At 52.6% G+C, this 22,780-nt stretch overlaps 1 protein-coding gene across 5 annotated transcripts in view; it reads left to right on the plus strand.

Moving 5' to 3' along the window:
- Nucleotides 1-22,780, plus strand: part of LOC125739743 (polymeric immunoglobulin receptor-like) — a 136,790-nt gene that overhangs the window by 100,549 nt on the left and 13,461 nt on the right. The gene's annotated exons all lie outside the window — the stretch shown is intronic.

Here is a 22,780-nt window from a genome sequence, read left to right on the forward strand (position 1 = left end):
GCTCAGCTCGTGGTCTTCCAGCTCATGCCACGCAGCTCTGTTCACAGCCTCCTACCTCACGCCTTCCTCGAGTGATCTGATGCCGGAAAAAATTGCCCTCCAGAGATTGTATTATTTTATTTTAGCTGGGTTTCTCGGAACAAAATTCTCTAAATATCGCTTTCTTAAAAAGGAGTCCGAGGAGTCTTTTATTTCGAGAAAATATTTATTAGTGTCCGATATTGACTGGGTCTGACTACAGATGGCAGGAGAGGATGACAAATTGTTGGATGCTTTAGACTACGATTTCAGCAATGTTTGAGGCCTCAGCTTGCGGGACATGGCTCAGACCACGGCTTCCTAGCTCATCGGTCATGGCTCAGCTCGCTGCCTCCTAGCTCACAGGACGCGGCTCAGCTTGGGGCATCCCAGCTTGCGGAACGCGGCTCAGCTCGTGGCCTCTCAGCTCACGGCTTCCTAGCTCGCGACACGCAGCTCAGCCTGCGGCCTCCTCGCTCACGCCACGCGGCTCAGCTCAGAGCCTCATTGCTCACGCCACGCGGCTCAGCTCGTGGTCTTCCAGCTCATGCCACGCAGCTCTGTTCACAGCCTCCTACCTCACGCCTTCCTCGAGTGATCTGATGGCGGAAAAAATTGCCCTCCAGAGATTGTATTATTTTATTTTAGCTGGGCTTCTAGGCACAAAATTCTCTAAATATCGCTTTCTTAAAAAGGAGTCCGAGGAGTCTTTTAGTTCCGAGAAAATATTTATTAGTGTCCGATATTGACTGGGTCTGGCTACAGATGGCAGGAGAGGATGAAAAATTGTTGGATGCTTTAGACTACGATTTCAGCAATGTTTTTGAGGCCTCTTAGCTTGCCGGACACGGCTCAGACCACGGCTTCCTAGCTCATCGGTCATGGCTCAGCTCGCTGCCTCCTAGCTCACAGGACGTGGCTCAGCTTGGGGCATCCCAGCTTGCGGAACGCGGCTCAGCTCGTGGCCTCTCAGCTCACGGCTTCCTAGCTCGCGACACGCAGCTCAGCCTGCGGCCTCCTCGCTCGCGCCACGCGGCTCAGCTCAGAGCCTCATTGCTCACGCCACGAGGCTCAGCTCGTGGTCTTCCAGCTCATGCCACGCAGCGCTGTTCACAGCCTCCTACCTCACGCCTTCCTCGAGTGATCTGATGGCGGAAAAAATTGCCCTCCAGAGATTGTATTATTTTATTTTAGCTGGGCTTCTAGGCACAAAATTCTCTAAATATCGCTTTCTTAAAAAGGAGTCCGAGGAGTCTTTTAGTTCCGAGAAAATATTTATTAGTGTCCGATATTGACTGGGTCTGGCTACAGATGGCAGGAGAGGACGAAAAATTGTTGGATGCTTTAGACTACGATTTCAGCAATGTTTTTGAGGCCTCTTAGCTTGCGGGACACGGCTCAGACCACGGCTTCCTAGCTCATCGGTCATGGCTCAGCTCGCTGCCTCCTAGCTCACAGGACGCGGCTCAGCTTGGGGCATCCCAGCTTGCGGAACGCGGCTCAGCTCGTGGCCTCTCAGCTCACGGCTTCCTAGCTCGCGACACGCAGCTCAGCCTGCGGCCTCCTCGCTCGCGCCACGCGGCTCAGCTCAGAGCCTCATTGCTCACGCCACGCGGCTCAGCTCGTGGTCTTCCAGCTCATGCCACGCAGCTCTGTTCACAGCCTCGTACCTCACGCCTTCCTCGAGTGATCTGATGGCGGAAAAAATTGCCCTCCAGAGATTGTATTTTTTATTTTAGCTGGGCTTCTAGGCACAAAATTCTCTAAATATCAATTTCTTAAAAAGGAGTCCGAGGAGTCTTTTATTTCGAGAAAATATTTATTAGTGTCCGATATTGACTGGGTCTGGCTACAGATGGCAGGAGAGGATGACAAATTGTTGGATGCTTTAGACTACGATTTCAGCAATGTTTGAGGCCTCAGCTTGCGGGACATGGCTCAGACCACGGCTTCCTAGCTCATCGGTCATGGCTCAGCTCGCTGCCTCCTAGCTCACAGGACGCGGCTCAGCTTGGGGCATCCCAGCTTGCGGAACGCGGCTCAGCTCGTGGCCTCTCAGCTCACGGCTTCCTAGCTTGCGACACGCAGCTCAGCCTGCGGCCTCCTCGCTCGCGCCACGCGGCTCAGCTCAGAGCCTCATTGCTCGCGCCACGCGGCTCAGCTCGTGGTCTTCCAGCTCATGCCACGCAGCTCTGTTCACAGCCTCCTACCTCACGCCTTCCTCGAGTGATCTGATGCCGGAAAAAATTGCCCTCCAGAGATTGTATTATTTTATTTTAGCTGGGTTTCTCGGAACAAAATTCTCTAAATATCGCTTTCTTAAAAAGGAGTCCGAGGAGTCTTTTATTTCGAGAAAATATTTATTAGTGTCCGATATTGACTGGGTCTGGCTACAGATGGCAGGAGAGGATGACAAATTGTTGGATGCTTTAGACTACGATTTCAGCAATGTTTGAGGCCTCAGCTTGCGGGACATGGCTCAGACCACGGCTTCCTAGCTCATCGGTCATGGCTCAGCTCGCTGCCTCCTAGCTCACAGGACGCGGCTCAGCTTGGGGCATCCCAGCTTGCGGAACGCGGCTCAGCTCGTGGCCTCTCAGCTCACGGCTTCCTAGCTCGCGACACGCAGCTCAGCCTGCGGCCTCCTCGCTCACGCCACGCGGCTCAGCTCAGAGCCTCATTGCTCACGCCACGCGGCTCAGCTCGTGGTCTTCCAGCTCATGCCACGCAGCTCTGTTCACAGCCTCCTACCTCACGCCTTCCTCGAGTGATCTGATGGCGGAAAAAATTGCCCTCCAGAGATTGTATTATTTTATTTTAGCTGGGCTTCTAGGCACAAAATTCTCTAAATATCGCTTTCTTAAAAAGGAGTCCGAGGAGTCTTTTAGTTCTGAGAAAATATTTATTAGTGTCCGATATTGACTGGGTCTGGCTACAGATGGCAGGAGAGGATGAAAAATTGTTGGATGCTTTAGACTACGATTTCAGCAATGTTTTTGAGGCCTCTTAGCATGCCGGACACGGCTCAGACCACGGCTTCCTAGCTCATCGGTCATGGCTCAGCTCGCTGCCTCCTAGCTCACAGGACGTGGCTCAGCTTGGGGCATCCCAGCTTGCGGAACGCGGCTCAGCTCGTGGCCTCTCAGCTCACGGCTTCCTAGCTCGCGACACGCAGCTCAGCCTGCGGCCTCCTCGCTCGCGCCACGCGGCTCAGCTCAGAGCCTCATTGCTCACGCCACGAGGCTCAGCTCGTGGTCTTCCAGCTCATGCCACGCAGCGCTGTTCACAGCCTCCTACCTCACGCCTTCCTCGAGTGATCTGATGGCGGAAAAAATTGCCCTCCAGAGATTGTATTATTTTATTTTAGCTGGGCTTCTAGGCACAAAATTCTCTAAATATCGCTTTCTTAAAAAGGAGTCCGAGGAGTCTTTTAGTTCCGAGAAAATATTTATTAGTGTCCGATATTGACTGGGTCTGGCTACAGATGGCAGGAGAGGACGAAAAATTGTTGGATGCTTTAGACTACGATTTCAGCAATGTTTTTGAGGCCTCTTAGCTTGCGGGACACGGCTCAGACCACGGCTTCCTAGCTCATCGGTCATGGCTCAGCTCGCTGCCTCCTAGCTCACAGGACGCGGCTCAGCTTGGGACATCCCAGCTTGCGGAACGCGGCTCAGCTCGTGGCCTCTCAGCTCACGGCTTCCTAGCTCGCGACACGCAGCTCAGCCTGCGGCCTCCTCGCTCGCGCCACGCGGCTCAGCTCAGAGCCTCATTGCTCACGCCACGCGGCTCAGCTCGTGGTCTTCCAGCTCATGCCACGCAGCTCTGTTCACAGCCTCGTACCTCTCGCCTTCCTCGAGTGATCTGATGGCGGAAAAAATTGCCCTCCAGAGATTGTATTATTTTATTTTAGCTGGGCTTCTAGGCACAAAATTCTCTAAATATCGCTTTCTTAAAAAGGAGTCCGAGGAGTCTTTTATTTCGAGAAAATATTTATTAGTGTCCGATATTGACTGGGTCTGGCTACAGATGGCAGGAGAGGATGAAAAATTGTTGGATGCTTTAGACTACGATTTCAGCAATGTTTTTGAGGCCTCTTAGCTTGCGGGACACGGCTCAGACCACGGCTTCCTAGCTCATCGGTCATGGCTCAGCTCGCTGCCTCCTAGCTCACAGGACGCGGCTCAGCTTGGGACATCCCAGCTTGCGGAACGCGGCTCAGCTCGTGGCCTCTCAGCTCACGGCTTCCTAGCTCGCGACACGCAGCTCAGCCTGCGGCCTCCTCGCTCGCGCCACGCGGCTCAGCTCAGAGCCTCATTGCTCACGCCACGCGGCTCAGCTCGTGGTCTTCCAGCTCATGCCACGCAGCTCTGTTCACAGCCTCCTACCTCACGCCTTCCTCGAGTGATCTGATACCGGAAAAAATTGCCCTCCAGAGATTGTATTATTTTATTTTAGCTGGGTTTCTAGGCACAAAATTCTCTAAATATCGCTTTCTTAAAAAGGAGTCAGAGGAGTCTTTTATTTTGAGAAAATATTTATTAGTGTCCGATATTGACTGGGTCTGGCTACAGATGGCAGAAGAGGATGACAAATTGTTGGATGCTTTAGACTATGATTTCAGCAATGTTTGAGGCCTCTTAGCTTGCGGGACACGGCTCAGACCACGGCTTCCTAGCTCATCGGTCATGGCTCAGCTCGCTGCCTCCTAGCTCACAGGACGCGGCTCAGCTTGGGGCATCCCAGCTTGCGGAACGCGGCTCAGCTCGTGGCCTCTCAGCTCACGGCTTCCTAGCTCGCGACACGCAGCTCAGCCTGCGGCCTCCTCGCTCGCGCCACGCGGCTCAGCTCAGAGCCTCATTGCTCACGCCACGCGGCTCAGCTCGTGGTCTTCCAGCTCATGCCACGCAGCTCTGTTCACAGCCTCCTACCTCACGCCTTCCTCAAGTGATCTGATACCGGAAAAAATTGCCCTCCAGAGATTGTATTATTTTATTTTAGCTGGGTTTCTAGGCACAAAATTCTCTAAATATCGCTTTCTTAAAAAGGAGTCAGAGGAGTCTTTTATTTCGAGAAAATATTTATTAGTGTCCGATATTGACTGGGTCTGGCTTCAGATGGCAGGAGAGGATGACAAATTGTTGGATGCTTTAGACTACGATTTCAGCAATGTTTGAGGCCTCTTAGCTTGCGGGACACGGCTCAGACCACGGCTTCCTAGCTCATCGGTCATGGCTCAGCTCGCTGCCTCCTAGCTCACAGGACGCGGCTCAGCTTGGGGCATCCCAGCTTGCGGAACGCGGCTCAGCTCGTGGCCTCTCAGCTCACGGCTTCCTAGCTCGCGACACGCAGCTCAGCCTGCGGCCTCCTCGCTCACGCCACGCGGCTCAGCTCAGAGCCTCATTGCTCACGCCACGCGGCTCAGCTCGTGGTCTTCCAGCTCATGCCACGCAGCTCTGTTCACAGCCTCGTACCTCTCGCCTTCCTCGAGTGATCTGATGGCGGAAAAAATTGCCCTCCAGAGATTGTATTATTTTATTTTAGCTGGGCTTCTAGGCACAAAATTCTCTAAATATCGCTTTCTTAAAAAAGAGTCCGAGGAGTCTTTTAGTTCCGAGAAAATATTTATTAGTGTCCGATATTGACTGGGTCTGGCTACAGATGGCAGGAGAGGATGAAAAATTGTTGGATGCTTTAGACTACGATTTCAGCAATGTTTTTGAGGCCTCTTAGCTTGCGGGACACGGCTCAGACCACGGCTTCCTAGCTCATCGGTCATGGCTCAGCTCGCTGCCTCCTAGCTCACAGGACGCGGCTCAGCTTGGGACATCCCAGCTTGCGGAACGCGGCTCAGCTCGTGGCCTCTCAGCTCACGGCTTCCTAGCTCGCGACACGCAGCTCAGCCTGCGGCCTCCTCGCTCGCGCCACGCGGCTCAGCTCAGAGCCTCATTGCTCACGCCACGCGGCTCAGCTCGTGGTCTTCCAGCTCATGCCACGCAGCTCTGTTCACAGCCTCGTACCTCTCGCCTTCCTCGAGTGATCTGATGGCGGAAAAAATTGCCCTCCAGAGATTGTATTATTTTATTTTAGCTGGGCTTCTAGGCACAAAATTCTCTAAATATCGCTTTCTTAAAAAGGAGTCCGAGGAGTCTTTTAGTTCCGAGAAAATATTTATTAGTGTCCGATATTGACTGGGTCTGGCTACAGATGGCAGGAGAGGATGAAAAATTGTTGGATGCTTTAGACTACGATTTCAGCAATGTTTTTGAGGCCTCTTAGCTTGCGGGACACGGCTCAGACCACGGCTTCCTAGCTCATCGGTCATGGCTCAGCTCGCTGCCTCCTAGCTCACAGGACGCGGCTCAGCTTGGGGCATCCCAGCTTGCGGAACGCGGCTCAGCTCGTGGCCTCTCAGCTCACGGCTTCCTAGCTCGCGACACGCAGCTCAGCCTGCGGCCTCCTCGCTCACGCCACGCGGCTCAGCTCAGAGCCTCATTGCTCACGCCACGCGGCTCAGCTCGTGGTCTTCCAGCTCATGCCACGCAGCGCTGTTCACAGCCTCCTACCTCACGCCTTCCTCGAGTGATCTGATGGCGGAAAAAATTGCCCTCCAGAGATTGTATTATTTTATTTTAGCTGGGCTTCTAGGCACAAAATTCTCTAAATATCGCTTTCTTACAAAGGAGTCCGAGGAGTCTTTTAGTTCCGAGAAAATATTTATTAGTGTCCGATATTGACTGGGTCTGGCTACAGATGGCAGGAGAGGATGAAAAATTGTTGGATGCTTTAGACTACGATTTCAGCAATGTTTTTGAGGCCTCTTAGCTTGCGGGACACGGCTCAGACCACGGCTTCCTAGCTCATCGGTCATGGCTCAGCTCGCTGCCTCCTAGCTCACAGGACGCGGCTCAGCTTGGGGCATCCCAGCTTGCGGAACGCGGCTCAGCTCGTGGCCTCTCAGCTCACGGCTTCCTAGCTTGCGACACGCAGCTCAGCCTGCGGCCTCCTCGCTCGCGCCACGCGGCTCAGCTCAGAGCCTCATTGCTCACGCCACGCGGCTCAGCTCGTGGTCTTCCAGCTCATGCCACGCAGCTCTGTTCACAGCCTCCTACCTCACGCCTTCCTCGAGTGATCTGATACCGGAAAAAATTTCCCTCCAGAGATTGTATTATTTTATTTTAGCTGGGTTTCTAGGCACAAAATTCTCTAAATATCGCTTTCTTAAAAAGGAGTCAGAGGAGTCTTTTATTTCGAGAAAATATTTATTAGTGTCCGATATTGACTGGGTCTGGCTTCAGATGGCAGGAGAGGATGACAAATTGTTGGATGCTTTAGACTACGATTTCAGCAATGTTTGAGGCCTCTTAGCTTGCGGGACACGGCTCAGACCACGGCTTCCTAGCTCATCGGTCATGGCTCAGCTCGCTGCCTCCTAGCTCACAGGACGCGGCTCAGCTTGGGGCATCCCAGCTTGCGGAACGCGGCTCAGCTCGTGGCCTCTCAGCTCACGGCTTCCTAGCTCGCGACACGCAGCTCAGCCTGCGGCCTCCTCGCTCACGCCACGCGGCTCAGCTCAGAGCCTCATTGCTCACGCCACGCGGCTCAGCTCGTGGTCTTCCAGCTCATGCCACGCAGCTCTGTTCACAGCCTCGTACCTCTCGCCTTCCTCGAGTGATCTGATGGCGGAAAAAATTGCCCTCCAGAGATTGTATTATTTTATTTTAGCTGGGCTTCTAGGCACAAAATTCTCTAAATATCGCTTTCTTAAAAAGGAGTCCGAGGAGTCTTTTAGTTCCGAGAAAATATTTATTAGTGTCCGATATTGACTGGGTCTGGCTACAGATGGCAGGAGAGGATGAAAAATTGTTGGATGCTTTAGACTACGATTTCAGCAATGTTTTTGAGGCCTCTTAGCTTGCGGGACACGGCTCAGACCACGGCTTCCTAGCTCATCGGTCATGGCTCAGCTCGCTGCCTCCTAGCTCACAGGACGCGGCTCAGCTTGGGGCATCCCAGCTTGCGGAACGCGGCTCAGCTCGTGGCCTCTCAGCTCACGGCTTCCTAGCTCGCGACACGCAGCTCAGCTTGCGGCCTCCTCGCTCACGCCACGCGGCTCAGCTCAGAGCCTCATTGCTCACGCCACGCGGCTCAGCTCGTGGTCTTCCAGCTCATGCCACGCAGCGCTGTTCACAGCCTCCTACCTCACGCCTTCCTCGAGTGATCTGATGGCGGAAAAAATTGCCCTCCAGAGATTGTATTATTTTATTTTAGCTGGGCTTCTAGGCACAAAATTCTCTAAATATCGCTTTCTTAAAAAGGAGTCCGAGGAGTCTTTTAGTTCCGAGAAAATATTTATTAGTGTCCGATATTGACTGGGTCTGGCTACAGATGGCAGGAGAGGATGAAAAATTGTTGGATGCTTTAGACTACGATTTCAGCAATGTTTTTGAGGCCTCTTAGCTTGCGGGACACGGCTCAGACCACGGCTTCCTAGCTCATCGGTCATGGCTCAGCTCGCTGCCTCCTAGCTCACAGGACGCGGCTCAGCTTGGGGCATCCCAGCTTGCGGAACGCGGCTCAGCTCGTGGCCTCTCAGCTCACGGCTTCCTAGCTCGCGACACGCAGCTCAGCCTGCGGCCTCCTCGCTCGCGCCACGCGGCTCAGCTCAGAGCCTCATTGCTCACGCCACGCGGCTCAGCTCGTGGTCTTCCAGCTCATGCCACGCAGCTCTGTTCACAGCCTCCTACCTCACGCCTTCCTCGAGTGATCTGATACCGGAAAAAATTGCCCTCCAGAGATTGTATTATTTTATTTTAGCTGGGTTTCTAGGCACAAAATTCTCTAAATATCGCTTTCTTAAAAAGGAGTCAGAGGAGTCTTTTATTTCGAGAAAATATTTATTAGTGTCCGATATTGACTGGGTCTGGCTTCAGATGGCAGGAGAGGATGACAAATTGTTGGATGCTTTAGACTACGATTTCAGCAATGTTTGAGGCCTCTTAGCTTGCGGGACACGGCTCAGACCACGGCTTCCTAGCTCATCGGTCATGGCTCAGCTCGCTGCCTCCTAGCTCACAGGACGCGGCTCAGCTTGGGGCATCCCCGCTTGCGGAACGCGGCTCAGCTCGTGGCCTCTCAGCTCACGGCTTCCTAGCTCGCGACACGCAGCTCAGCCTGCGGCCTCCTCGCTCACGCCACGCGGCTCAGCTCAGAGCCTCATTGCTCACGCCACGCGGCTCAGCTCGTGGTCTTCCAGCTCATGCCACGCAGCTCTGTTCACAGCCTCGTACCTCTCGCCTTCCTCGAGTGATCTGATGGCGGAAAAAATTGCCCTCCAGAGATTGTATTATTTTATTTTAGCTGGGCTTCTAGGCACAAAATTCTCTAAATATCGCTTTCTTAAAAAGGAGTCCGAGGAGTCTTTTAGTTCCGAGAAAATATTTATTAGTGTCCGATATTGACTGGGTCTGGCTACAGATGGCAGGAGAGGATGAAAAATTGTTGGATGCTTTAGACTACGATTTCAGCAATGTTTTTGAGGCCTCTTAGCTTGCGGGACACGGCTCAGACCACGGCTTCCTAGCTCATCGGTCATGGCTCAGCTCGCTGCCTCCTAGCTCACAGGACGCGGCTCAGCTTGGGACATCCCAGCTTGCGGAACGCGGCTCAGCTCGTGGCCTCTCAGCTCACGGCTTCCTAGCTCGCGACACGCAGCTCAGCCTGCGGCCTCCTCGCTCGCGCCACGCGGCTCAGCTCAGAGCCTCATTGCTCACGCCACGCGGCTCAGCTCGTGGTCTTCCAGCTCATGCCACGCAGCTCTGTTCACAGCCTCCTACCTCACGCCTTCCTCGAGTGATCTGATACCGGAAAAAATTGCCCTCCAGAGATTGTATTATTTTATTTTAGCTGGGTTTCTAGGCACAAAATTCTCTAAATATCGCTTTCTTAAAAAGGAGGCAGAGGAGTCTTTTATTTCGAGAAAATATTTATTAGTGTCCGATATTGACTGGGTCTGGCTTCAGATGGCAGGAGAGGATGACAAATTGTTGGATGCTTTAGACTACGATTTCAGCAATGTTTGAGGCCTCTTAGCTTGCGGGACACGGCTCAGACCACGGCTTCCTAGCTCATCGGTCATGGCTCAGCTCGCTGCCTCCTAGCTCACAGGACGCGGCTCAGCTTGGGGCATCCCAGCTTGCGGAACGCGGCTCAGCTCGTGGCCTCTCAGCTCACGGCTTCCTAGCTCGCGACACGCAGCTCAGCCTGCGGCCTCCTCGCTCACGCCACGCGGCTCAGCTCAGAGCCTCATTGCTCACGCCACGCGGCTCAGCTCGTGGTCTTCCAGCTCATGCCACGCAGCGCTGTTCACAGCCTCCTACCTCACGCCTTCCTCGAGTGATCTGATGGCGGAAAAAATTGCCCTCCAGAGATTGTATTATTTTATTTTAGCTGGGCTTCTAGGCACAAAATTCTCTAAATATCGCTTTCTTAAAAAGGAGTCCGAGGAGTCTTTTAGTTCCGAGAAAATATTTATTAGTGTCCGATATTGACTGGGTCTGGCTACAGATGGCAGGAGAGGATGAAAAATTGTTGGATGCTTTAGACTACGATTTCAGCAATGTTTTTGAGGCCTCTTAGCTTGCGGGACACGGCTCAGACCACGGCTTCCTAGCTCATCGGTCATGGCGCAGCTCGCTGCCTCCTAGCTCACAGGACGCAGCTCAGCTTGGGGCATCCCAGCTTGCGGAACGCGGCTCAGCTCGTGGCCTCTCAGCTCACGGCTTTTTAGCTCGCGACACGCAGCTCAGCCTGCGGCCTCCTCGCTGGCGCCACGTGGCTCAGCTCAGAGCCTCATTGCTCACGCCACGCGGCTCAGCTCGTGGTCTTCCAGCTCATGCCACGCAGCGCTGTTCACAGCCTCCTACCTCACGCCTTCCTCGAGTGATCTGATGGCGGAAAAAATTGCCCTCCAGAGATTGTATTATTTTATTTTAGCTGGGCTTCTAGGCACAAAATTCTCTAAATATCGCTTTCTTAAAAAGGAGTCCGAGGAGTCTTTTAGTTCCGAGAAAATATTTATTAGTGTCCGATATTGACTGGGTCTGGCTACAGATGGCAGGAGAGGATGAAAAATTGTTGGATGCTTTAGACTACGATTTCAGCAATGTTTTTGAGGCCTCTTAGCTTGCGGGACACGGCTCAGACCACGGCTTCCTAGCTCATTGGTCATGGCTCAGCTCGCTGCCTCCTAGCTCACAGGACGCGGCTCAGCTTGGGGCATCCCAGCTTGCGGAACGCGGCTCAGCTCGTGGCCTCTCAGCTCACGGCTTCCTAGCTCGCGACACGCAGCTCAGCCTGCGGCCTCCTCGCTCACGCCACGCGGCTCAGCTCAGAGCCTCATTGCTCACGCCACGCGGCTCAGCTCGTGGTCTTCCAGCTCATGCCACGCAGCGCTGTTCACAGCCTCCTACCTCACGCCTTCCTCGAGTGATCTGATGGCGGAAAAAATTGCCCTCCAGAGATTGTATTATTTTATTTTAGCTGGGCTTCTAGGCACAAAATTCTCTAAATATCGCTTTCTTAAAAAGGAGTCCGAGGAGTCTTTTAGTTCCGAGAAAATATTTATTAGTGTCCGATATTGACTGGGTCTGGCTACAGATGGCAGGAGAGGATGAAAAATTGTTGGATGCTTTAGACTACGATTTCAGCAATGTTTTTGAGGCCTCTTAGCTTGCGGGACACGGCTCAGACCACGGCTTCCTAGCTCATCGGTCATGGCTCAGCTCGCTGCCTCCTAGCTCACAGGACGCGGCTCAACTTGGGGCATCCCAGCTTGCGGAACGCGGCTCAGCTCGTGGCCTCTCAGCTCACGGCTTCCTAGCTCGCGACACGCAGCTCAGCCTGCGGCCTCCTCGCTCGCGCCACGCGGCTCAGCTCAGAGCCTCATTGCTCACGCCACGCGGCTCAGCTCGTGGTCTTCCAGCTCATGCCACGCAGCGCTGTTCACAGCCTCCTACCTCACGCCTTCCTCGAGTGATCTGATGGTGGAAAAAATTGCCCTCCAGAGATTGTATTATTTTATTTTAGCTGGGCTTCTAGGCACAAAATTCTCTAAATATCGCTTTCTTAAAAAGGAGTCCGAGGAGTCTTTTAGTTCCGAGAAAATATTTATTAGTGTCCGATATTGACTGGGTCTGGCTACAGATGGCAGGAGAGGATGAAAAATTGTTGGATGCTTTAGACTACGATTTCAGCAATGTTTTTGAGGCCTCTTAGCTTGCGGGACACGGCTCAGACCACGGCTTCCTAGCTCATCGGTCATGGCGCAGCTCGCTGCCTCCTAGCTCACAGGACGCAGCTCAGCTTGGGGCATCCCAGCTTGCGGAACGCGGCTCAGCTCGTGGCCTCTCAGCTCACGGCTTCCTAGCTCGCGACACGCAGCTCAGCCTGCGGCCTCCTCGCTGGCGCCACGTGGCTCAGCTCAGAGCCTCATTGCTCACGCCACGCGGCTCAGCTCGTGGTCTTCCAGCTCATGCCACGCAGCTCTGTTCACAGCCTCCTACCTCACGCCTTCCTCGAGTGATCTGATACCGGAAAAAATTGCCCTCCAGAGGTTGTATTATTTTATTTTAGCTGGGTTTCTAGGCACAAAATTCTCTAAATATCGCTTTCTTAAAAAGGAGTCCGAGGAGTCTTTTATTTCGAGAAAATATTTAGTAGTGTCCGATATTGACTGGGTCTGGCTACAGATGGCAGGAGAGGATGACAAATTGTTGGATGCTTTAGACTACGATTTCAGCAATGTTTGAGGCCTCTTAGCTTGCGGGACACGGCTCAGACCACGGCTTCCTAGCTCATCGGTCATGGCTCAGCTTGCTGCCTCCTAGCTCACAGGACGCGGCTCAGCTTGGGGCATCCCAGCTTGCGGAACGCGGCTCAGCTCGTGGCCTCTCAGCTCACGGCTTCCTAGCTCGCGACACGCAGCTCAGCCTGCGGCCTCCTCGCTCGTGCCACGCGGCTCAGCTCAGAGCCTCATTGCTCACGCCACGCGGCTCAGCTCGTGGTCTTCCAGCTCATGCCACGCAGCTCTGTTCACAGCCTCCTACCTCACGCCTTCCTCGAGTGATCTGATGGCGGAAAAAATTGCCCTCCAGAGATTGTATTATTTTATTTTAGCTGGGTTTCTAGGCACAAAATTCTCTAAATATCGCTTTCTTAAAAAGGAGTCCGAGGAGTCTTTTATTTCGAGAAAATATTTAGTAGTGTCCGATATTGACTGGGTCTGGCTACAGATGGCAGGAGAGGATGACAAATTGTTGGATGCTTTAGACTACGATTTCAGCAATGTTTGAGGCCTCTTAGCTTGCGGGACACGGCTCAGACCACGGCTTCCTAGCTCATCGGTCATGGCTCAGCTTGCTGCCTCCTAGCTCACAGGACGCGGCTCAGCTTGGGGCATCCCAGCTTGCGGAACGCGGCTCAGCTCGTGGCCTCTCAGCTCACGGCTTCCTAGCTCGCGACACGCAGCTCAGCCTGCGGCCTCCTCGCTCACGCCACGCGGCTCAGCTCAGAGCCTCATTGCTCACGCCACGCGGCTCAGCTCGTGGTCTTCCAGCTCATGCCACGCAGCTCTGTTCACAGCCTCGTACCTCTCGCCTTCCTCGAGTGATCTGATGGCGGAAAAAATTGCCCTCCAGAGATTGTATTATTTTATTTTAGCTGGGCTTCTAGGCACAAAATTCTCTAAATATCGCTTTCTTAAAAAGGAGTCCGAGGAGTCTTTTAGTTCCGAGAAAATATTTATTAGTGTCCGATATTGACTGGGTCTGGCTACAGATGGCAGGAGAGGATGAAAAATTGTTGGATGCTTTAGACTACGATTTCAGCAATGTTTTTGAGGCCTCTTAGCTTGCGGGACACGGCTCAGACCACGGCTTCCTAGCTCATCGGTCATGGCTCAGCTCGCTGCCTCCTAGCTCACAGGACGCGGCTCAGCTTGGGACATCCCAGCTTGCGGAACGCGGCTCAGCTCGTGGCCTCTCAGCTCACGGCTTCCTAGCTCGCGACACGCAGCTCAGCCTGCGGCCTCCTCGCTCGCGCCACGCGGCTCAGCTCAGAGCCTCATTGCTCACGCCACGCGGCTCAGCTCGTGGTCTTCCAGCTCATGCCACGCAGCTCTGTTCACAGCCTCCTACCTCACGCCTTCCTCGAGTGATCTGATACCGGAAAAAATTGCCCTCCAGAGATTGTATTATTTTATTTTAGCTGGGTTTCTAGGCACAAAATTCTCTAAATATCGCTTTCTTAAAAAGGAGGCAGAGGAGTCTTTTATTTCGAGAAAATATTTATTAGTGTCCGATATTGACTGGGTCTGGCTTCAGATGGCAGGAGAGGATGACAAATTGTTGGATGCTTTAGACTACGATTTCAGCAATGTTTGAGGCCTCTTAGCTTGCGGGACACGGCTCAGACCACGGCTTCCTAGCTCATCGGTCATGGCTCAGCTCGCTGCCTCCTAGCTCACAGGACGCGGCTCAGCTTGGGGCATCCCAGCTTGCGGAACGCGGCTCAGCTCGTGGCCTCTCAGCTCACGGCTTCCTAGCTCGCGACACGCAGCTCAGCCTGCGGCCTCCTCGCTCACGCCACGCGGCTCAGCTCAGAGCCTCATTGCTCACGCCACGCGGCTCAGCTCGTGGTCTTCCAGCTCATGCCACGCAGCGCTGTTCACAGCCTCCTACCTCACGCCTTCCTCGAGTGATCTGATGGCGGAAAAAATTGCCCTCCAGAGATTGTATTATTTTATTTTAGCTGGGCTTCTAGGCACAAAATTCTCTAAATATCGCTTTCTTAAAAAGGAGTCCGAGGAGTCTTTTAGTTCCGAGAAAATATTTATTAGTGTCCGATATTGACTGGGTCTGGCTACAGATGGCAGGAGAGGATGAAAAATTGTTGGATGCTTTAGACTACGATTTCAGCAATGTTTTTGAGGCCTCTTAGCTTGCGGGACACGGCTCAGACCACGGCTTCCTAGCTCATTGGTCATGGCTCAGCTCGCTGCCTCCTAGCTCACAGGACGCGGCTCAACTTGGGGCATCCCAGCTTGCGGAACGCGGCTCAGCTCGTGGCCTCTCAGCTCACGGCTTCCTAGCTCGCGACACGCAGCTCAGAGCCTCATTGCTCACGCCACGCGGCTCAGCTCGTGGTCTTCCAGCTCATGCCACGCAGCGCTGTTCACAGCCTCCTACCTCACGCCTTCCTCGAGTGATCTGATGGTGGAAAAAATTGCCCTCCAGAGATTGTATTATTTTATTTTAGCTGGGCTTCTAGGCACAAAATTCTCTAAATATCGCTTTCTTAAAAAGGAGTCCGAGGAGTCTTTTAGTTCCGAGAAAATATTTATTAGTGTCCGATATTGACTGGGTCTGGCTACAGATGGCAGGAGAGGATGAAAAATTGTTGGATGCTTTAGACTACGATTTCAGCAATGTTTTTGAGGCCTCTTAGCTTGCGGGACACGGCTCAGACCACGGCTTCCTAGCTCATCGGTCATGGCGCAGCTCGCTGCCTCCTAGCTCACAGGACGCAGCTCAGCTTGGGGCATCCCAGCTTGCGGAACGCGGCTCAGCTCGTGGCCTCTCAGCTCACGGCTTTTTAGCTCGCGACACGCAGCTCAGCCTGCGGCCTCCTCGCTGGCGCCACGTCGCTCAGCTCAGAGCCTCATTGCTCACGCCACGCGGCTCAGCTCGTGGTCTTCCAGCTCATGCCACGCAGCGCTGTTCACAGCCTCCTACCTCACGCCTTCCTCGAGTGATCTGATGGCGGAAAAAATTGCCCTCCAGAGATTGTATTATTTTATTTTAGCTGGGCTTCTAGGCACAAAATTCTCTAAATATCGCTTTCTTAAAAAGGAGTCCGAGGAGTCTTTTAGTTCCGAGAAAATATTTATTAGTGTCCGATATTGACTGGGTCTGGCTACAGATGGCAGGAGAGGATGAAAAATTGTTGGATGCTTTAGACTACGATTTCAGCAATGTTTTTGAGGCCTCTTAGCTTGCGGGACACGGCTCAGACCACGGCTTCCTAGCTCATTGGTCATGGCTCAGCTCGCTGCCTCCTAGCTCACAGGACGCGGCTCAGCTTGGGGCATCCCAGCTTGCGGAACGCGGCTCAGCTCGTGGCCTCTCAGCTCACGGCTTCCTAGCTCGCGACACGCAGCTCAGCCTGCGGCCTCCTCGCTCACGCCACGCGGCTCAGCTCAGAGCCTCATTGCTCACGCCACGCGGCTCAGCTCGTGGTCTTCCAGCTCATGCCACGCAGCGCTGTTCACAGCCTCCTACCTCACGCCTTCCTCGAGTGATCTGATGGCGGAAAAAATTGCCCTCCAGAGATTGTATTATTTTATTTTAGCTGGGCTTCTAGGCACAAAATTCTCTAAATATCGCTTTCTTAAAAAGGAGTCCGAGGAGTCTTTTAGTTCCGAGAAAATATTTATTAGTGTCCGATATTGACTGGGTCTGGCTACAGATGGCAGGAGAGGATGAAAAATTGTTGGATGCTTTAGACTACGATTTCAGCAATGTTTTTGAGGCCTCTTAGCTTGCGGGACACGGCTCAGACCACGGCTTCCTAGCTCATCGGTCATGGCTCAGCTCGCTGCCTCCTAGCTCACAGGACGCGGCTCAACTTGGGGCATCCCAGCTTGCGGAACGCGGCTCAGCTCGTGGCCTCTCAGCTCACGGCTTCCTAGCTCGCGACACGCAGCTCAGCCTGCGGCCTCCTCGCTCGCGCCACGCGGCTCAGCTCAGAGCCTCATTGCTCACGCCACGCGGCTCAGCTCGTGGTCTTCCAGCTCATGCCACGCAGCGCTGTTCACAGCCTCCTACCTCACGCCTTCCTCGAGTGATCTGATGGTGGAAAAAATTGCCCTCCAGAGATTGTATTATTTTATTTTAGCTGGGCTTCTAGGCACAAAATTCTCTAAATATCGCTTTCTTAAAAAGGAGTCCGAGGAGTCTTTTAGTTCCGAGAAAATATTTATTAGTGTCCGATATTGACTGGGTCTGGCTACAGATGGCAGGAGAGGATGAAAAATTGTTGGATGCTTTAGACTACGATTTCAGCAATGTTTTTGAGGCCTCTTAGCTTGCGGGACACGGCTCAGACCACGGCTTCCTAGCTCATCGGTCATGGCGCAGCTCGCTGCCTCCTAGCTCACAGGACGCAGCTCAGCTTGGGGCATCCCAGCTTGCGGAAGGCGGCTCAGCTCGTGGCCTCTCAGCTCACGGCTTCCTAGCTCGCGACACGCAGCTCAGCCTGCGGCCTCCTCGCTGGCGCCACGTGGCTCAGCTCAGAGCCTCATTGCTCACGCCACGCGGCTCAGCTCGTGGTCTTCCAGCTCATGCCACGCAGCTCTGTTCACAGCCTCCTACCTCACGCCTTCCTCGAGTGATCTGATACCGGAAAAAATTGCCCTCCAGAGGTTGTATTATTTTATTTTAGCTGGGTTTCTAGGCACAAAATTCTCTAAATATCGCTTTCTTAAAAAGGAGTCCGAGGAGTCTTTTATTTCGAGAAAATATTTAGTAGTGTCCGATATTGACTGGGTCTGGCTACAGATGGCAGGAGAGGATGACAAATTGTTGGATGCTTTAGACTACGATTTCAGCAATGTTTGAGGCCTCTTAGCTTGCGGGACACGGCTCAGACCACGGCTTCCTAGCTCATCGGTCATGGCTCAGCTTGCTGCCTCCTAGCTCACAGGACGCGGCTCAGCTTGGGGCATCCCAGCTTGCGGAACGCGGCTCAGCTCGTGGCCTCTCAGCTCACGGCTTCCTAGCTCGCGACACGCAGCTCAGCCTGCGGCCTCCTCGCTCGTGCCACGCGGCTCAGCTCAGAGCCTCATTGCTCACGCCACGCGGCTCAGCTCGTGGTCTTCCAGCTCATGCCACGCAGCTCTGTTCACAGCCTCCTACCTCACGCCTTCCTCGAGTGATCTGATGGCGGAAAAAATTGCCCTCCAGAGATTGTATTATTTTATTTTAGCTGGGTTTCTAGGCACAAAATTCTCTAAATATCGCTTTCTTAAAAAGGAGTCCGAGGAGTCTTTTATTTCGAGAAAATATTTAGTAGTGTCCGATATTGACTGGGTCTGGCTACAGATGGCAGGAGAGGATGACAAATTGTTGGATGCTTTAGACTACGATTTCAGCAATGTTTGAGGCCTCTTAGCTTGCGGGACACGGCTCAGACCACGGCTTCCTAGCTCATCGGTCATGGCTCAGCTTGCTGCCTCCTAGCTCACAGGACGCGGCTCAGCTTGGGGCATCCCAGCTTGCGGAACGCGGCTCAGCTCGTGGCCTCTCAGCTCACGGCTTCCTAGCTCGCGACACGCAGCTCAGCCTGCGGCCTCCTCGCTCACGCCACGCGGCTCAGCTCAGAGCCTCATTGCTCACGCCACGCGGCTCAGCTCGTGGTCTTCCAGCTCATGCCACGCAGCGCTGTTCACAGCCTCCTACCTCACGCCTTCCTCGAGTGATCTGATGGCGGAAAAAATTGCCCTCCAGAGATTGTATTATTTTATTTTAGCTGGGCTTCTAGGCACAAAATTCTCTAAATATCGCTTTCTTAAAAAGGAGTCCGAGGAGTCTTTTAGTTCCGAGAAAATATTTATTAGTGTCCGATATTGACTGGGTCTGGCTACAGATGGCAGGAGAGGATGAAAAATTGTTGGATGCTTTAGACTACGATTTCAGCAATGTTTTTGAGGCCTCTTAGCTTGCGGGACACGGCTCAGACCACGGCTTCCTAGCTCATCGGTCATCGCTCAGCTCGCTGCCTCCTAGCTCACAGGACGCAGCTCAGCTTGGGGCATCCCAGCTTGCGGAACGCGGCTCAGCTCGTGGCCTCTCAGCTCACGGCTTCCTAGCTCGCGACACGCAGCTCAGCCTGCGGCCTCCTCGCTCGCGCCACGCGGCTCAGCTCAGAGCCTCATTGCTCACGCCACGCGGCTCAGCTCGTGGTCTTCCAGCTCATGCCACGCAGCGCTGTTCACAGCCTCCTACCTCACGCCTTCCTCGAGTGATCTGATGGCGGAAAAAATTGCCCTCCAGAGATTGTATTATTTTATTTTAGCTGGGCTTCTAGGCACAAAATTCTCTAAATATCGCTTTCTTAAAAAGGAGTCCGAGGAGTCTTTTAGTTCCGAGAAAATATTTATTAGTGTCCGATATTGACTGGGTCTGGCTACAGATGGCAGGAGAGGATGAAAAATTGTTGGATGCTTTAGACTACGATTTCAGCAATGTTTTTGAGGCCTCTTAGCTTGCGGGACACGGCTCAGACCACGGCTTCCTAGCTCATCGGTCATGGCGCAGCTCGCTGCCTCCTAGCTCACAGGACGCGGCTCAGCTTGGGGTATCCCAGCTTGCGGAACGCGGCTCAGCTCGTGGCCTCTCAGCTCACGGCTTCCTAGCTCGCGACACGCAGCTCAGCCTGCGGCCTCCTCGCTCGCGCCACGCGGCTCAGCTCAGAGCCTCATTGCTCACGCCACGCGGCTCAGCTCGTGGTCTTCCAGCTCATGCCACGCAGCTCTGTTCACAGCCTCCTACCTCACGCCTTCCTCGAGTGATCTGATACCGGAAAAAATTGCCCTCCAGAGGTTGTATTATTTTATTTTAGCTGGGTTTCTAGGCACAAAATTCTCTAAATATCGCTTTCTTAAAAAGGAGTCAGAGGAGTCTTTTATTTTGAGAAAATATTTATTAGTGTCCGATATTGACTGGGTCTGGCTACAGATGGCAGAAGAGGATGACAAATTGTTGGATGCTTTAGACTATGATTTCAGCAATGTTTGAGGCCTCTTAGCTTGCGGGACACGGCTCAGACCACGGCTTCCTAGCTCATCGGTCATGGCTCAGCTCGCTGCCTCCTAGCTTACAGGACGCGGCTCAGCTTGGGGCATCCCAGCTTGCGGAACGCGGCTCAGCTCGTGGCCTCTCAGCTCACGGCTTCCTAGCTCGCGACACGCAGCTCAGCCTGCGGCCTCCTCGCTCGCGCCACGCGGCTCAGCTCAGAGCCTCATTGCTCACGCCACGCGGCTCAGCTCGTGGTCTTCCAGCTCATGCCACGCAGCGCTGTTCACAGCCTCCTACCTCACGCCTTCCTCGAGTAATCTGATGCCGGAAAAAATTGCCCTCCAGAGATTGTATTATTTTATTTTAGCTGGGTATCTAGGCACAAAATTCTCTAAATATCGCTTTCTTAAAAAGGAGTCCGAGGAGTCTTTTATTTCGAGAAAATATTTAGTAGTGTCCGATATTGACTGGGTCTGGCTACAGATGGCAGGAGAGGATGACAAATTGTTGGATGCTTTAGACTACGATTTCAGCAATGTTTGAGGCCTCTTAGCTTGCGGGACACGGCTCAGACCACGGCTTCCTAGCTCATCGGTCATGGCTCAGCTCGCTGCCTCCTAGCTCACAGGACGCGGCTCAGCTTGGGGCATCCCAGCTTGCGGAACGCGGCTCAGCTCGTGGCCTCTCAGCTCACGGCTTCCTAGCTCGCGACACGCAGCTCAGCCTGCGGCCTCCTCGCTCGCGCCACGCGGCTCAGCTCAGAGCCTCATTGCTCGCGCCACGCGGCTCAGCTCGTGGTCTTCCAGCTCATGCCACGCAGCGCTGTTCACAGCCTCCTACCTCACGCCTTCCTCGAGTAATCTGATGCCGGAAAAAATTGCCCTCCAGAGATTGTATTATTTTATTTTAGCTGGGTTTCTAGGCACAAAATTCTCTAAATATCGCTTTCTTAAAAAGGAGTCCGAGGAGTCTTTTATTTCGAGAAAATATTTAGTAGTGTCCGATATTGACTGGGTCTGGCTACAGATGGCAGGAGAGGATGACAAATTGTTGGATGCTTTAGACTACGATTTCAGCAATGTTTGAGGCCTCTTAGCTTGCGGGACACGGCTCAGACCACGGCTTCCTAGCTCATCGGTCATGGCTCAGCTCGCTGCCTCCTAGCTCACAGGACGCGGCTCAGCTTGGGGCATCCCAGCTTGCGGAACGCGGCTCAGCTCGTGGCCTCTCAGCTCACGGCTTCCTAGCTCGCGACACGCAGCTCAGCCTGCGGCCTCCTCGCTCGCGCCACGCGGCTCAGCTCAGAGCCTCATTGCTCACGCCACGCGGCTCAGCTCGTGGTCTTCCAGCTCATGCCACGCAGCTCTGTTCACAGCCTCCTACCTCACGTCTTCCTCGAGTGATCTGATGGCGGAAAAAATTGCCCTCCAGAGATTGTATTATTTTATTTTAGCCGTGTTTCTAGGCACAAAATTCTCTAAATATCACTTCTCAAAAAGGAGTCCGAGGAGTCTTTTATTTCGAGAAAATATTTATTAGTGTCTGAGTCTGACTTGGTCTCACTCCAGAAGGCAGGAGAGGATGACAAATTGTTGGTTATATTAAAGCTATATTTATTATTTAATCATATTTGGCATTTTAATTTCATTAAATGGATGTTCTTTGTATTAGATGTTTTCTATGTGAGAAATAAATTTCATTTTGTTGTTTTATCATAGTTTTTTTTATTCTTTTAATTAAGAGTCCAAAGCTCGTAGTGCTATGGAACCTTATTGTTTTTCGTAGGATTTGTTTTTATTTTTCTTCCCTAAATCTGAATGGGCAGCCTAAACTGTAAGACCTCGGCCGACCAAATTCGGCAGGAAGATGTCAATTCATACCCACTATTCAGACTGTCCGACCCAAGTCTGTCAGCCAGATGAGCCCAACACGTTTTGGTTGATATCTCCTGTCCTGTTAGTCCTACAATCGAAATTCCGATACAGACAGCCTTGCCCTACCAACTTGCCATTTGGACTATGAAGCCCCACCTACTTAGATTTTTTGCTAATTTGCATAATTTGGAAATCCTACTTCTGCCTTAAAGTCTGACCAAATCAGACAAATGAGGTGTCAAACTGATCAGTCCTCTGAGCTGATGAACATATATAAAAAAGCATGATATTTCTATATGATACGGCCATCAGCCATGACCAAATTTGAAATGCTAACCCCATGTTCCATTCTGGGGACACCAAACAAAGCGGGCTGCATTTAGTCAATAGGGGGCGCTACAAATGCCTACTTCCAATATCTCCTGAACTGCTTTGCCTATCCAAAGGAAATTTGGCACATGTGTACTATGGCCAAACCTGAGGTCAGACCCGTAATATGACAGTCATAAGTCATACAATGGTGGCCATAATTAGCCAATGAAAATCAAGCATGCATTTCACAGGCCTAGCAATCACCAATCTCAACTAAATCTGGATGATCCATGTGACTACAGACCCTGACCTCACCCTGGTAAGAGCACCATAGTCTGCCAGATGAGAGCGCTACAGCAACAACTTTTGCCGTTTCTGCCTATTTCTCCAGAACTGTCAAGCGTACAGTTGACATTTATTGCCAAGCCAATTCAGTATGTCAAGCCAAATCAAACAACATGTAGAACTTAGTTCTCCATATTTGCACTTTTGCATGATTTAGGTAGGTCTGATAACAGGACTTTTCGTTAACCTCCTAGAATTTTCATCCAACCTACATGAATCTGGTATCATTCAAATCAGGAGACCGTCCTCATAAATAATTACTCAAAAAATCCTAAAGTTTCTGTATTTATTTTGCCATACAGGTGGCACGCCCATTTCAATCAGACAGCTGTATCTCAGGCCTGTCTCAGCCAATCACTACCAAACTTGAATAAATCC

Source organism: Brienomyrus brachyistius, chromosome 4 (assembly GCF_023856365.1).
Source record: "Brienomyrus brachyistius isolate T26 chromosome 4, BBRACH_0.4, whole genome shotgun sequence".
Lineage (NCBI taxonomy): Eukaryota > Metazoa > Chordata > Actinopteri > Osteoglossiformes > Mormyridae > Brienomyrus > Brienomyrus brachyistius.